The 16,030-nt window shown below is 38.7% G+C and overlaps 2 non-coding genes across 2 annotated transcripts; both read left to right on the top strand.

The window, feature by feature from the left end:
* The first annotated feature begins 313 nt into the window (after positions 1-313).
* Positions 314-416, top strand: LOC149829614 (small nucleolar RNA R71). The gene has a single exon (XR_016433970.1). It is a non-coding gene; the product is annotated as a small nucleolar RNA R71 (small nucleolar RNA).
* Positions 417-12,471: 12,055 nt separating this feature from the next.
* LOC149829613 (small nucleolar RNA R71) lies at positions 12,472-12,574 on the top strand. The gene has a single exon (XR_016433969.1). It is a non-coding gene; the product is annotated as a small nucleolar RNA R71 (small nucleolar RNA).
* The last annotated feature ends 3,456 nt before the right edge of the window (positions 12,575-16,030 follow it).

Raw genomic sequence — 16,030 nt, 5'->3', positions numbered from 1 at the left:
ACACACCTGCTGTGTAGTGGATGGTCCTGAGAGAAGCTGGTCCAGCTTCTGAGCAATCATGTCTACTTTACACTGTAGTGCAGTAGATGGACCAATCTCAAGAACGCCAGCTTTCTTCTGAATGCTGGGTGTGGCTCTATCAGAATGAGAGCTCGAAGCATGGTGGAGTGAATTCTCGGCCAATGTATCAAATAGCCTCCATGCTTCGTCCTCGCTCTTCAGCATGAATGTCCCACCGCATGAAGAGTCGATCATCTGACGATTCTTGTCAGACAATCCATCATAGAAACTCTGCACCAGTTGCCATTTCGGCACCTGATGATGGGGGCATTTCCTGAGGAGATCCTTCATTCTCTCCCAGGTCTCATGAAAGCGCTCACCATCTAGCTCTGAAAAGCTAGTGATGGCTCTACGATATTGGTTCGTGCGACCAATGGGAAAGTATTTCCGAAGAAACTCCTGTTGCAACTGATCCCAGGACTCTATTTCTACAGAATCTAAGGACTTTAGCCAATACTTGGCTTTGTCCTTCAATGAAAAAGGGAATAGAGTCAACCTCAACGCATCATCATCGAAATTCTGTATCTTAACAGTAGAACAGATTTCGAGGAATTCATCTAAGTGTCGGTAGGGATCCTCATGACTAAGGCCATAAAAGGATGGAAGCATTTGAATAATGCTGGCCTTAATCTCATAATGTGGCGCTCCTACATCGGGTCTCCGAATGCAGGATGCCTGAACATAGTCTGTGGGAATGAAGTATTCCCGCAGAGGGCGCGAAAGAACTGGGGGTAGAGGTGGAGGATCCATGTCAGCCATTGTTGCCGAACTTCGATGAGAATGTAAAATTCTCTCTGGGTTGTCAACAAATGGGTGTAATGGGGTTCCTAGACCTCGTCGACCCTGCATACACTGGTACTAAGACCATATGTAAGCAAACGACCTAACTAAAAAAAAATTAAACTAGCACAGGTACTAAAATGTAAATAAGCAAATAACAGTAACTAAAAAAACAAACAAATATGCTATATAGCTATGTCAGAATTCTATACTAAATAATTAAATAACAAAGTAAACTATTCTAAAATGCTAAAACAAATAAATACAGGAAATCACAAACTATGTTTTTCTAAAACCCACCTGTCTAATCGCTCCTTGCAGAATGATAATTAAGTCAATCCTAAAAAGAACAATATGTGAATCCTATATTTACTAACTATGTTAATCCTATATTCACTTACTAATCCTACTAACTAAAAAGAAAACAACTAATTAACTAACTAAAACAAAATAATAATAAATTAAACTCTAAGAAATAAAGTAATTAATTCGCCGTTCCCCGGCAACGGCGCCAAAATTTGGTTGATATTTTGGAATGCTCTTTTTAAAACAGTTATTTTCAATAAAACTTTGGAAAATCGTCAACCAAAAATATAAAAACCGACTTTCCACAAAGTGGTAAGTACGGGTCGATCCTCAGGGAACAGGAATTAATCACTATAATTCTAGAAAATTTAATTTATTAATATCAAATGACAATCTACAATTATAAAGTGAATACAACTACAATTAAGCACTAAAAGAACAATAAACAAGCATTTAGTCTTCTGCTCCACGCCAAGGGTAATTCTGTCTTTTCGCCACTTAGAGAATCTTTTCACTTGTATACTAACCCTGGAAACTAAATATGCTTTTCAACCTAAAAAATGCAGAAAAATACAAAGTTAGTTTTCTATTTTAATGATGCAAACAACAATTAAAACTATGTCTAATTCTACGAAAATAATAAACAAATGCTATTTATCAAACAAAAATTAAATAACATACTAAATTAATTCTAAAATTAACCAAATTACTTCTACTAATGCTGTATGATGATTATGCAACTTCTAAAATACAGAAACTACTGAAAACAAGTCTAAAATGCCGAAACTAAGAAAATTACGAAACTGCCCCTAACTAGTGTAAACTAGCAATCTGACAGGTTATCGTAAAACCACTGTTTGATAGGGCAAACGAGGTCCGATTTTCCCGAAATTTGTTCTGTTCTGCAACTGACAGATTAAGTAAAATGACAGTTTTTACAGAATTAAAAAACAGTATCTGAAACTCCAGATATAAGCGTTTCAAATCTGGGAAAAATCAGGATATCGCCAGTCCTGTAATTTAAAATCCAGAAAAAGCGGTTTTCATAAAACGCTTAAAAATCAGACCAACTCAACTCCGAATGAGCTGAAATTCGGTCTGAAGTTAAATAACACGTCAATACAGTGAATAGAAAAAATAAATTTGGAAAACACAGAGTTTTTGATCAGAAAATAATTCTGTTTCGACAGGGCAAAAATCTGGTTTTTATTTGAGTGCACTATTCACTTTATGAACCTATGGAAACACTATCAAATGCAATCTACACCTAATGCAATCTAAATGACACTGTATAACAGTGTATATACAGATGATAATTAGGAAAATACTAAATGCACGACGCACAAAACCTACAAGCAATTTATGACTAGAACTAAGTTAACTCACAATGGAAATGCAACTATGCTAAATAATAAAATGCAATCTAACCACTAAGTTAACTAATATCTAACTATCATTCAAAACACAACAAAACACATTTCATACATATTGAATAAATACGTACACACACTTCTATACTAAAACTAAATTAGATAAATAAACTAATTAATATAGAAATCAAAGGAAATAATAAAAATGACTTACTTAACTAAAGAACGAAGGCTAAGGTTAGGATTCACTTGGTTGACTCGATCTAGGATCGGTTTCGACTTGAGTAGGTTCAGTTTGGGTTTGGATGCACTCGGATGGGATTAGGTAGGCTCGGTTTGACTAGGTTGAAAGAGATAGGTTCGAGCTAAGGTGAACTCACTAATTGAATTCGGTTTTGAGTTACCTTAGTCAACTAGGTTCGAATTGACTTAGGCTCAACTAAGTTGGACCCAGCTTAGGGTTTGACTAGGCTCGAATGGGCTAAGGTAAGCTCGGTTGACTCACTAGGTTTAGACTAAGTTTTGACCCGAGTTAGGTCTTTGACTAGGTTTGACCAAGATTGGGTTTTGGATGTAGGTTTAGCAAGACTAGGGTGAACTCGGTTTACGTAGGCTTGAACTAAGTTTGACTCAACTAGGGTTGACTTAGATAAGTTAGGTAGACTAGGTTGACCTAACTTAGGTTAAGGTTGACTCCACTAAACTTGACTAAGGTTGGGCTTTGGTCTTAGACTTGACCTAAGTGCGGTTTAGGCTTTGACTTGGGCTAGGCTAGGTTTTGACTAGACTCAAAGGGGGTGTAGACTAGGGGTTGATTCGACCTAGGCTCGGTTTGACTAGGTTAGGTCTAGACTAAAGTAGTAACCTCCTAATTAAGCTACAATTAATCCAAAGTTCACGATTTTAATGGAGGAGGTTGGAAAAAGGAATGTAATAATTACCAATATTCAAACTTTGAAATGCTTTGGATTCTCAAAAATCGCCCCATTTAAAGAGGGAGTTACACTCCTTAATTGCCTTTAATACCTTTTTGGAAATCTGAAAAGACCAATCTAGAAATCCACGATTTTTGCTTTTCAAGATGGAATTAAAATGCTTTTAATGCTCTATGGAAATCGTGTAACCTAGATTGGAATTTTGGTTTAATTGCAAAACACTTTCCAAAGTTAAGGAGTAACTCCTTCTTTAATACACATTCAAAATTCAAATTTTCCTTAAATGCCTCACACGATTTTTGAAGAATATCCTTTTTCCAAAAGCTTTCCAATTTTCAATTACTTTAATTACCTCCCTTCTCCAAAAATCGCCAACTTCAATGGATGCTACTTTCTAAACTAATAGACTTAATTATACCTAGGGAACAAAAGAACTTAAATGGAAAATCGATTTCCTAGGAGTTAATGCTAACCTAATTCCAAAACTTACCTAAATGCAACCCTAAAAACGGCTAAAAAAAAAAAAACCTAATACATTGAACCTAGACACCTTCTTAACTCAACTAATGACCATTAAGACTTGCTAAAAAAAAATCGACCAAGAGCTCCAGGGGAGCTCTAATGGCTGCCGCCCCACCTTGGGGAAGATGGAGAACCACACGAAAATAAAAAAAAAAAACTAAAATTATAAATTAACAAAAAGCAATAAAACTAAATAACCACTAATTTGATAAAACTAAATTAGAGAATAATACAAAGGACTCCTAATTACACCAAGGCTAACAAGAACAGCACTATGCTGGAATTAAAAACATGAAAAAAAAAAGAAAACTTGATTTTTATAATTTTCAACAATAGACTCAAAACACAAAAACGAAAAATTGATTAAAACAACTAATTAAATCAATCCTAAAACAATGAAATGACTAACACAAATATATACTGCTGTTAACACCTAAAACACACAGCAACTACACGATTCACCAACATCAACACAAACATTTAACAAAAATACAAAGATCGGCTAGAATATCTCTAGCCGATTTTTTTTTTTTCTTTTTCAAAAATACAATCAAAACAAGACAAGCAGCACCCACAATCAAAATGAATTAAAATAAACTTTTTGGAATAGGATTTTCAGCAAAACAACACAATACACATGCTAGACAAAACAAAAATATCAAAACAGAAAAATATTTTTGTAAAAATCAAGAATCGGCTAGAATAAGTCTAGCCGATTTTGGATTTTTTTTTTCTTTTTAATTAAAACCAAATACAACCCACTCAAAAACCGAATAAAGTAAATCAAAATGAACACTTTTTTTTTTGGATTTTCAGTAAAACAATATCAAGAACACTTATGACAAACTTGAAGAATCGGCTAGATGAAGATCTAGCCGATTTTTATAAAAAAGATGAAAAATCAATAAAAACTCGATTCCAATAAATCGATCAAATAAATAAACCTAAGCTAACGTGCTGGCCTATGCACGAATGCTATTCTAAGGTTGAAATAAAAAGAAAAACAAGAAACATACAGAAAATAACAAAACAAAAACCACACACACAAATCGGTTTTATCTAGAAGAGAAGGAAGAAGAAGACCTACCTTTTGGAAGATCCGACGACCGGGGGGATGAAGAAGAGCGGACCTTGGCTGGAGGTAAACGTCTTCTACAGTTCAAGGATGCTGTACTTCACCAAAAACGGCACCTATTGCAGCTGCTACACGTTGGAGATCCACCGGTGATGGAATGTGAGCCGATTTCGCGATCGGAGGGTGTAGAAAGCCGGATGGAGGTAGGGCCGGCTCACCTTGGTGGTGTGTTGCGCACTCCCGCCCAAGGTTAATGGTCTCCACCTCTGCTACACCTGCAAAAGTACAGAAAAATGGTGAAAAGACAGCAAGGAATAAGAAAGAAATGAAAAGAAACCAAAGAAAGCTTGAAAATATGCTTGAAAATCAAGCATAGGTCGATCTTCAATGGCCAACACTTGGGGAAGATGGAGAGGAAGGAGCTGCTGCTGTAGAGTCACTGTAGGGGGCGTCCAAACACAGCCAAAGACGCCTAGGGTTCTTGAAAAAAAACTATTTATAGTTTTGACATTTTTCAGAAAGAGTGTTAAAAAATAAAATATTGCTAGGCGCCACTTTCTGGGGGGTTTTTAGAAAAACTTTTTGAAATGAGTATGGATAGGTGTGTGGATTGGGTTTTGGGCTTTCTAAGAGTTGATCCAAGGTCCAATTGACCTAATTGGGTCGGATATGGATCCGATCCACCTCGAAATCCGTGCCCAAACACTGAAATAGCCATAACTCTCTCATTTTAACTCCGATTTTTCTGAAATTCGAACCATAGCCCCTTACTATCAAAACACATCTAAACATGGGTTTAAAACCTTAAACTTGATACAAAACGCATGAAAAACTTGTTTACATGATGTGCATTTCATGCATCATTAAATACCCCCATGCTTGAATGTTTGTTAGTCCCTTAACAAACCCTAATCATGATATGCACTGAAGACAAGAAATGCTAAGCATGAATGCATAATACTACCTCACTTTCGTAGGAATCACGGTTGCATTTAGCGTATGCAACAAGCCCTTTAAACCCCTAGCTTACACTAGTGGACGAGTAAGGTCTCGTGAGGGTTTGCAGCGATGCTACCCACAAACATCAATAAAATGCAAGGATGATCTTTCAAAAATATTAGGCTCTTAAGAATGCAGTTGTAACAAATATTTCATGTAATTGACATTCTCAAAACAAGTTTAAAAATCTCATGCCTCCACAGTAAAAATTCTTTTCCTTCACTTTTCTAATATTGTAGCTAGTTCATGATTTTTCTCCGAAAATCAAGTATTCTCATGTTTTACTCATTTATTCTCACTTGTATATTTTCTGCACAGTAATGCACATATACTTAAGCAATGAAAATTTTCTCATTCAGCACATTCTTTTTCTTTCATTTTCAACTTTTGATCTCTTGCGTATTCTTCTCATATGAGCACTATTTCGAATAGTCAGTTTTCGTGACCCGTGTAGCGAGCTTTGGGTCAGTGACTCCCAAGTCGGCCGACCTTAGGGCACTAGATACAGAGTATCCCTCGGACTTAATTGCTCGAGTCACTAGACCTTCTATTCTAATAGTTTACGTATAGTCTTCCTCTTGTCATGTGCAATGTCTCTATCTCTTAGGCTTTCTATGCAGTCCATGTAACAAGCTTTCGAACCGGTGGCTCCCAAGTCAGTTGGCTTTGGGGCACCAGGTGTAAAACACCCTTCAGATTCTACTTACTCGAACTGCAAAGGCCACAAATATAGACTTAGACAAGAAGATGATCTCCTTCGTTATCCTTTTCGTTAAGACACTCAAACACTTCATCTCGTGTCTGAGTTCCACTACTAGGATTCACGAATACATCAACAACTAAACGTCGCTTTATTCTTTTAAACTCATTTTTCAAACACATCTTTCCATTGCTTATTTCTTCCTCAAAACATACTGTGCATACTTATACAAAAGTGATTCAACATTTTCTAACAATCAAATACTATCTTTTCTTTGAATTATCTCATAAACAACTACTATATTTGATTCAGTTCAGAAAAAAAATTTATGGGGCTTAAAAATTTTTAAACTGTTAGATTATGCCAAAAACAATCATATATGCTACACTTTGTTCTTAAATGCCTACTTTGATTACCAGTCATACAAATTTTTTTTTTTTTTTTTTTGTGTATTTTTGTGTGCATGCATCTAAACCACCCCCCCATGCTTGAATGACACTGTCTCTAGTGGCATACAAAATGAATAAAAATGTAATGCAAATGCACACTAAAAGACACTAACAAAAATATGGGAGAAAGGATAGATACAACCTGATTTGCTCTGAGCTTTTGAAGTTGATTTTCCTCTGATTCTTGAATTCTTTGAAAACTGTTCTCTGTACCTGGTAATTGATACACTAATTGTTAAGTTCATCCTGCATACATCAAAACACAAATTAGCACATGTGAAATGAAATACTAAATAAAAAAAAAAAAAAAAAAAACTCTGAAATGAAAAATAAATAATGTACATATCATACATCCCTCTGGTCGAATCTTCATGCCTTCGTGAGATGCACTATCTCACACTCACCATCCTGTAAGGCATCTGAAATGAATGGCTTCAGTCTTTGCCCATTTACTTTGAATGTACCTTGGGTCATAGGATCGAATAATGTCACTGCTCCATGGGGAAATACTTCTTTTACAATGTATGGACCTGTCCATCTCGATCTTAACTTCCCTGGGAATAAATGTAAACGAGAATTGTATAGCCACACTTTCTGATCTGGCTCAAACACTTTTCTGACAATATGCTTATCATGAAATGCTTTTGTGCGAGCCTTGTATAATTTGGCATTCTCATATGCATCATTCCTGAGTTCCTCTAATTCTGAGAGCTGCAGTGCTCTCTCTTTGCCAGCCTGGGTGAGGTCAAAATTCAATCTCTTTATAGCCCAGTACGCTCTATGCTCTAGCTCGACAGGAAGATGGCATGCTTTCCCGAATACAAGGCGATACGGAGACATGCCAATGGGAGTCTTGAATGCAGTTCTATATGCCCAAAGTGCATCATCTAAGCGCTGGGACCAATCCTTGCGGTCCGGACGAACTGTCTTTTCTAAAATTCGCTTAATCTCCCTATTGGACACTTCAACCTGTCCACTAGTCTGCGGATGATATGGAGTGGTGAATCTATGATTGACAGAATATCTTCTCAGCAGAGAAGCTATCTGAACATTCCTAAAATGCTTGCCACCATCGCTAATCATCGCACGTGGCACTCCAAAACGACTGAAAATGTTGTGCTTAATGAACTTAAGCACTACTCTGTGATCATTGGTCTTGGTGGCCACAGCCTCGACCCACTTGGACACATAATCAACTGCCACCAGAATATATAAATTTCCGAATGAGGGCGGAAATGGTCCCATGAAATCAATGCCCCAAACATCAAAAATTTCGACTATCAAAATCGGTAGCAAGGGCATCATGTCTCTCTTGGACATGTTTCCAATCTGCTGACATCGCAGGCATCGCCTACAGAACTCATGAGCGTCCCTGTGGAGTGTGGGCCAATAAAATCCTGACTGCAAAACCTTTGCAGCCGTCTTCCTACTACTAAAATGCCCTCCACAGGCTAACGAATGGGAAAAATTCAAAATGGATTGGTATTCCTCCTCCGGAACGCATCTCCTAATGATCTGATCTGCACAGTATTTGAACAACTCCGGTTCATCCCAATAATAGTGCCTCACCTGAGATAGGAACCTCTCACGCTCATTCTTGTTCCAATGCTCAGGTATCTGCCTCGAAACCAGATAGTTCACAATATCTGCAAACCAGGGTAACTGCGATGTACTGACTGACATGATCTACTCGTCGGGGAAAGAATCATTGATCGGTCTCTGATCCTGCGTGGTCTCCACGATCAGTCTGGAAAGATGGTCTGCTACTACATTCTCACTTCCTTTCTTATCTCGAATCTCGAGATCAAACTCCTGTAGTAGTAGGACCCAACGAATCAATCTCGGTTTGGTGTCTTTCTTATTCAACAAATATTTCAATGCAGAATGATCAGAATAGACAACCACCTTCGAACCGAGTAAATAGGACCTAAATTTATCCAATGCGAAAACTATCGCAAGTAGTTCCTTCTCTGTCGTAGTATAATTCATCTGTGCATCAGACAGAGTTCTACTCGCATAGTAGATCACATAGGGCTTCCTATCAATGCGTTGTCCTAGAATGGCCCCCATAGCATAATCAGAAGCATCGCACATAATCTCAAATGGGAGAGTCCAATCTGGAGGTCTCAAAATAGGTGCAGTAATCAAGGCCTCTTTGAGAATCTCAAAGGCCTTCATACAATCCTCACCGAAAACAAAGGGCTGGTCTTTCTCCAATAACGTGCAAAGCGGTCGAGAGATTTTGCTGAAATCTTTTATGAACCGCCTGTAAAATCCCGCATGCCCTAAAAATGATCGAATCTGCCTCACAGAGGTGGGTGGAGTCAAACGAGAAATGGATTCCACCTTTGCTCTGTCAACCTCAATACCATGCTTGGACACAATGTGTCCTAACACAATCCCCTCCTGGACCATAAAATGGCTCTTTTCCCAACTCAGGACGAGATTGGTCTCCACACACCTACTCAGTACTCGAGCAAGTTTACGGAGGCAATCTTCAAAAGAAGAGCCATACACTGAAAAGTCGTCCATAAAAACTTCCATCACATCATCAATCATGTCCGAGAAGATAGCAAGCATGCACCTCTGAAAAGTAGCCGGGGCATTACAGAGCCCAAAAGGCATACGTCTAAATGCGAAGGTGCCATAAGGACATGTAAACGTGGTCTTCTCTTGGTCGTCAGGATGGACAGCTACCTGATTGTATCCTGAATATCCGTCTAGAAAGCAGTAGTAGCTCTGTCCTGCGAGTCGCTCTAAGATCTGATCAATAAATGGCAATGGGAAATGATCTTTCCTAGTTGCCACATTCAACTTCCTATAATCGATGCAGACTCGCCATCCTGTAGTGGTCCTCATCGGAATTCTCTCACCCTTCTCATTCTCAACCACAGTGAGTCCTGACTTCTTCGGCACAACTTGAATCAGACTGACCCACTGACTATCAGAAATAGGATAAATGATTCCGGCATCCAACCACTTCACCACTTCTTTCTTCACCACTTCCTTCATGTTGGGATTTAGCCTTCTCTGCATATCCCTAAATGGCTTGATTTCCTCATTACAATGGATCCTATGCATGCAGAATGAAGGATCAATCCCCTTTAGATCAGCAACTCCCCATCCAATCGCTGCCTTGTGCTCCCGAAGAATAGTCAGCAATCTCTGTTCCTGCTCTTCAGTGAGCAAGGACGAGATGATCACAGGCAGAGTCTCATCATCTCCGAGATATGCATACTTGAGTGAATCCGGTAAGGGTTTCAACTCAAGTTTCGGAGGCGACTCGATCGACGATTTGGCGGGGGTCTCCACAAGTGGTGGAAGGGGTTCCCTGACTGCTCCCCAAGGTGGTCTCTCCGACGACACTCTAGACACATCTACACTATCTAAACCGCTATTCTTCTCTATATGGTACAAATCTAAAGAATCCTCAGTAATGTACAACTCGGGCTGCTCCTCCACTAACTCCTGTGCAATGTCTACATGAAAGCAGTCCATGTCTCCTGCTGGTCCCATCGCGGCATTGAAAATATTCAGTTTTACCTTCCTATTGCCAAATGAGAGATCCATGGCTCCAGTTCTACAATTGATGCACGCATTGGCAGTCGCCAAGAATGGTCTGCCTAAAATAATCGGAGTCTGGTGCTGGCTGTCTACTCCTTCCATATCAAGGATAATGAAATCGACTGGAAAATAAAAGTCATCCACTTTAACTAGCACGTCCTCCAAGACACCTCTCGGTACCTTGACGGAACGATCTGCCAGTTGAAGTGTAATCGGAGTCGATCTCATCTCCCCTAACCCGAAAGAATCAAAGAAATATCCGGGCAGAATGTTCACGCTTGCTCCAAGATCGAGCAATGCGCGTTCTATCCGGATGTTCCCTATAGTACAAGCAATGATAGGTGCTCCAGGGTCCTTGAGTTTGGGTGGTGTCTGATGCTGAAGTACTGAACTCACCTGCTCAGTCAGATGGACCCTGTTAGGAACTCGCTCTCTGGATTTCCTCTTTTGCGTACATAGCTCCTTCAGAAATTTGGCATAAGCCGGCACCTGCTGAATCGCATCGAGCAAAGGTAGGTTGATCTGTACATGCTTGAAGATATCAAGCATGTCCTGGATCTTCGCACCTTGCTTCCCTCTATAACCAGGAGACTCTAATGCTTTGGGATAGGGTGGTGGGGGGATATACTCTGCTGGCTCCTCCTCTTTGAGAGAAGGCTCACTCCTATCCTTCTTCTTCTCTGAGGATAAAGATGATGAAGGTGATGATGGGGATGGGGATGATGATTGAGCCGACGTAGGTGAAACAATGGTCTCTGGCTCCTCTATCTTCTCTCTACTCTCAACGTGATACTCACGTCCACTCCTCAAGGCCATAACTGATTTAGCCTGCTGCTGTGTCTCAGTATGAAATAGGCCTCCAGTCATCTGGTCCTTACCCTTCGGGTTCATGACAGCCTGACTCGGCAATGTACCCTCGGGTCTCCTACTAATAGCCTCAGCTAACTGTCCCATTTGCGACTCTAACTTCGCAATGGACTGCGTATGTGAGCTCAAAATCTGGCTACACTTCTCGAAGGCGTTCTGATTAGAGGTTTTCACCTCTTGGAATGCCTGGAGAAGTCTCTCCTCAAAAGATGTCTGCGGGGCAGACTCCTGCTGAATCGGGGAAGGAACTGAAGAAGAAGAAGACTGAGCATAGTTCGGTCTTTGAAATGGCTGAGTAAAAGATGGCTGCCGAACTGGCTGAGAGGAAGAAGGCATCTGTATAGAAGACGGTGGATTCTTCCATGAAAAATTGGGATGGTTACGCCAACCCAGATTATATGTCGATGAAAATGGGTTATTTGGCGGTCTGACGTAACCCTGAGCTGCCTGAACTTGTTCTTGAACAAATTCAGGGTACTGAGCTGCTGAAGGGCACTCAGTGATCTCGTGTGCCGGACTGGCACAAAGAGTACACACCTGCTGTGTAGTGGATGGTCCTGAGAGAAGCTGGTCCAGCTTCTGAGCAATCATGTCTACTTTACACTGTAGTGCAGTAGATGGACCAATCTCAAGAACGCCAGCTTTCTTCTGAATGCTGGGTGTGGCTCTATCAGAATGAGAGCTCGAAGCATGGTGGAGTGAATTCTCGGCCAATGTATCAAATAGCCTCCATGCTTCGTCCTCGCTCTTCAGCATGAATGTCCCACCGCATGAAGAGTCGATCATCTGACGATTCTTGTCAGACAATCCATCATAGAAACTCTGCACCAGTTGCCATTTCGGCACCTGATGATGGGGGCATTTCCTGAGGAGATCCTTCATTCTCTCCCAGGTCTCATGAAAGCGCTCACCATCTAGCTCTGAAAAGCTAGTGATGGCTCTACGATATTGGTTCGTGCGACCAATGGGAAAGTATTTCCGAAGAAACTCCTGTTGCAACTGATCCCAGGACTCTATTTCTACAGAATCTAAGGACTTTAGCCAATACTTGGCTTTGTCCTTCAATGAAAAAGGGAATAGAGTCAACCTCAACGCATCATCATCGAAATTCTGTATCTTAACAGTAGAACAGATTTCGAGGAATTCATCTAAGTGTCGGTAGGGATCCTCATGACTAAGGCCATAAAAGGATGGAAGCATTTGAATAATGCTGGCCTTAATCTCATAATGTGGCGCTCCTACATCGGGTCTCCGAATGCAGGATGCCTGAACATAGTCTGTGGGAATGAAGTATTCCCGCAGAGGGCGCGAAAGAACTGGGGGTAGAGGTGGAGGATCCATGTCAGCCATTGTTGCCGAACTTCGATGAGAATGTAAAATTCTCTCTGGGTTGTCAACAAATGGGTGTAATGGGGTTCCTAGACCTCGTCGACCCTGCATACACTGGTACTAAGACCAGATGTAAGCAAACGACCTAACTAAAAAAAAATTAAACTAGCACAGGTACTAAAATGTAAATAAGCAAATAACAGTAACTAAAAAAACAAACAAATATGCTATATAGCTATGTCAGAATTCTATACTAAATAATTAAATAACAAAGTAAACTATTCTAAAATGCTAAAACAAATAAATACAGGAAATCACAAACTATGTTTTTCTAAAACCCACCTGTCTAATCGCTCCTTGCAGAATGATAATTAAGTGAATCCTAAAAAGAACAATATGTGAATCCTATATTTACTAACTATGTTAATCCTATATTCACTTACTAATCCTACTAACTAAAAAGAAAACAACTAATTAACTAACTAAAACAAAATAATAATAAATTAAACTCTAAGAAATAAAGTAATTAATTCGCCGTTCCCCGGCAACGGCGCCAAAATTTGGTTGATATTTTGGAATGCTCTTTTTAAAACAGTTATTTTCAATAAAACTTTGGAAAATCGTCAACCAAAAATATAAAAACCGACTTTCCACAAAGTGGTAAGTACGGGTCGATCCTCAGGGAACAGGAATTAATCACTATAATTCTAGAAAATTTAATTTATTAATATCAAATGACAATCTACAATTATAAAGTGAATACAACTACAATTAAGCACTAAAAGAACAATAAACAAGCATTTAGTCTTCTGCTCCACGCCAAGGGTAATTCTGTCTTTTCGCCACTTAGAGAATCTTTTCACTTGTATACTAACCCTGGAAACTAAATATGCTTTTCAACCTAAAAAATGCAGAAAAATACAAAGTTAGTTTTCTATTTTAATGATGCAAACAACAATTAAAACTATGTCTAATTCTACGAAAATAATAAACAAATGCTATTTATCAAACAAAAATTAAATAACATACTAAATTAATTCTAAAATTAACCAAATTACTTCTACTAATGCTGTATGATGATTATGCAACTTCTAAAATACAGAAACTACTGAAAACAAGTCTAAAATGCCGAAACTAAGAAAATTACGAAACTGCCCCTAACTAGTGTAAACTAGCAATCTGACAGGTTATCGTAAAACCACTGTTTGATAGGGCAAACGAGGTCCGATTTTCCCGAAATTTGTTCTGTTCTGCAACTGACAGATTAAGTAAAATGACAGTTTTTACAGAATTAAAAAACAGTATCTGGAACTCCAGATATAAGCGTTTCAAATCTGGGAAAAATCAGGATATCGCCAGTCCTGTAATTTAAAATCCAGAAAAAGCGGTTTTCATAAAACGCTTAAAAATCAGACCAAATCAACTCCGAATGAGCTGAAATTTGGTCTGCAGTTAAATAACACGTCAATACAGTGAATAGAAAAAATAAATTTGGAAAACACAGAGTTTTTGATCAGAAAATAATTCTGTTTCGACAGGGCAAAAATCTGGTTTTTATTTGAGTGCACTATTCACTTTATGAACCTATGGAAACACTATCAAATGCAATCTACACCTAATGCAATCTAAATGACACTGTATAACAGTGTATATACAGATGATAATTAGGAAAATACTAAATGCACGACGCACAAAACCTACAAGCAATTTATGACTAGAACTAAGTTAACTCACAATGGAAATGCAACTATGCTAAATAATAAAATGCAATCTAACCACTAAGTTAACTAATATCTAACTATCATTCAAAACACAACAAAACACATTTCATACATATTGAATAAATACGTACACACACTTCTATACTAAAACTAAATTAGATAAATAAACTAATTAATATAGAAATCAAAGGAAATAATAAAAATGACTTACTTAACTAAAGAACGAAGGCTAAGGTTAGGATTCACTTGGTTGACTCGATCTAGGATCGGTTTCGACTTGAGTAGGTTCAGTTTGGGTTTGGATGCACTCGGATGGGATTAGGTAGGCTCGGTTTGACTAGGTTGAAAGAGATAGGTTCGAGCTAAGGTGAACTCACTAATTGAATTCGGTTTTGAGTTACCTTAGTCAACTAGGTTCGAATTGACTTAGGCTCAACTAAGTTGGACCCAGCTTAGGGTTTGACTAGGCTCGAATGGGCTAAGGTAAGCTCGGTTGACTCACTAGGTTTAGACTAAGTTTTGACCCGAGTTAGGTCTTTGACTAGGTTTGACCAAGATTGGGTTTTGGATGTAGGTTTAGCAAGACTAGGGTGAACTCGGTTTACGTAGGCTTGAACTAAGTTTGACTCAACTAGGGTTGACTTAGATAAGTTAGGTAGACTAGGTTGACCTAACTTAGGTTAAGGTTGACTCCACTAAACTTGACTAAGGTTGGGCTTTGGTCTTAGACTTGACCTAAGTGCGGTTTAGGCTTTGACTTGGGCTAGGCTAGGTTTTGACTAGACTCAAAGGGGGTGTAGACTAGGGGTTGATTCGACCTAGGCTCGGTTTGACTAGGTTAGGTCTAGACTAAAGTAGTAACCTCCTAATTAAGCTACAATTAATCCAAAGTTCACGATTTTAATGGAGGAGGTTGGAAAAAGGAATGTAATAATTACCAATATTCAAACTTTGAAATGCTTTGGATTCTCAAAAATCGCCCCATTTAAAGAGGGAGTTACACTCCTTAATTGCCTTTAATACCTTTTTGGAAATCTGAAAAGACCAATCTAGAAATCCACGATTTTTGCTTTTCAAGATGGAATTAAAATGCTTTTAATGCTCTATGGAAATCGTGTAACCTAGATTGGAATTTTGGTTTAATTGCAAAACACTTTCCAAAGTTAAGGAGTAACTCCTTCTTTAATACACATTCAAAATTCAAATTTTCCTTAAATGCCTCACACGATTTTTGAAGAATATCCTTTTTCCAAAAGCTTTCCAATTTTCAATTACTTTAATTACCTCCCTTCTCCAAAAATCGCCAACTTCAATGGATGCTACTTTCTAAACTAATAGACTTAATTATACCTA

The sequence above is a fragment of the Nuphar pumila genome, chromosome 8 (assembly GCF_984573655.1).
Source record: "Nuphar pumila chromosome 8, dmNupPumi1.hap1.1, whole genome shotgun sequence".
Lineage (NCBI taxonomy): Eukaryota > Viridiplantae > Streptophyta > Magnoliopsida > Nymphaeales > Nymphaeaceae > Nuphar > Nuphar pumila.
The sequence above is the reverse complement of the archived record's forward strand: the minus strand, read 5'-3'. Positions and strand labels throughout refer to the sequence as shown.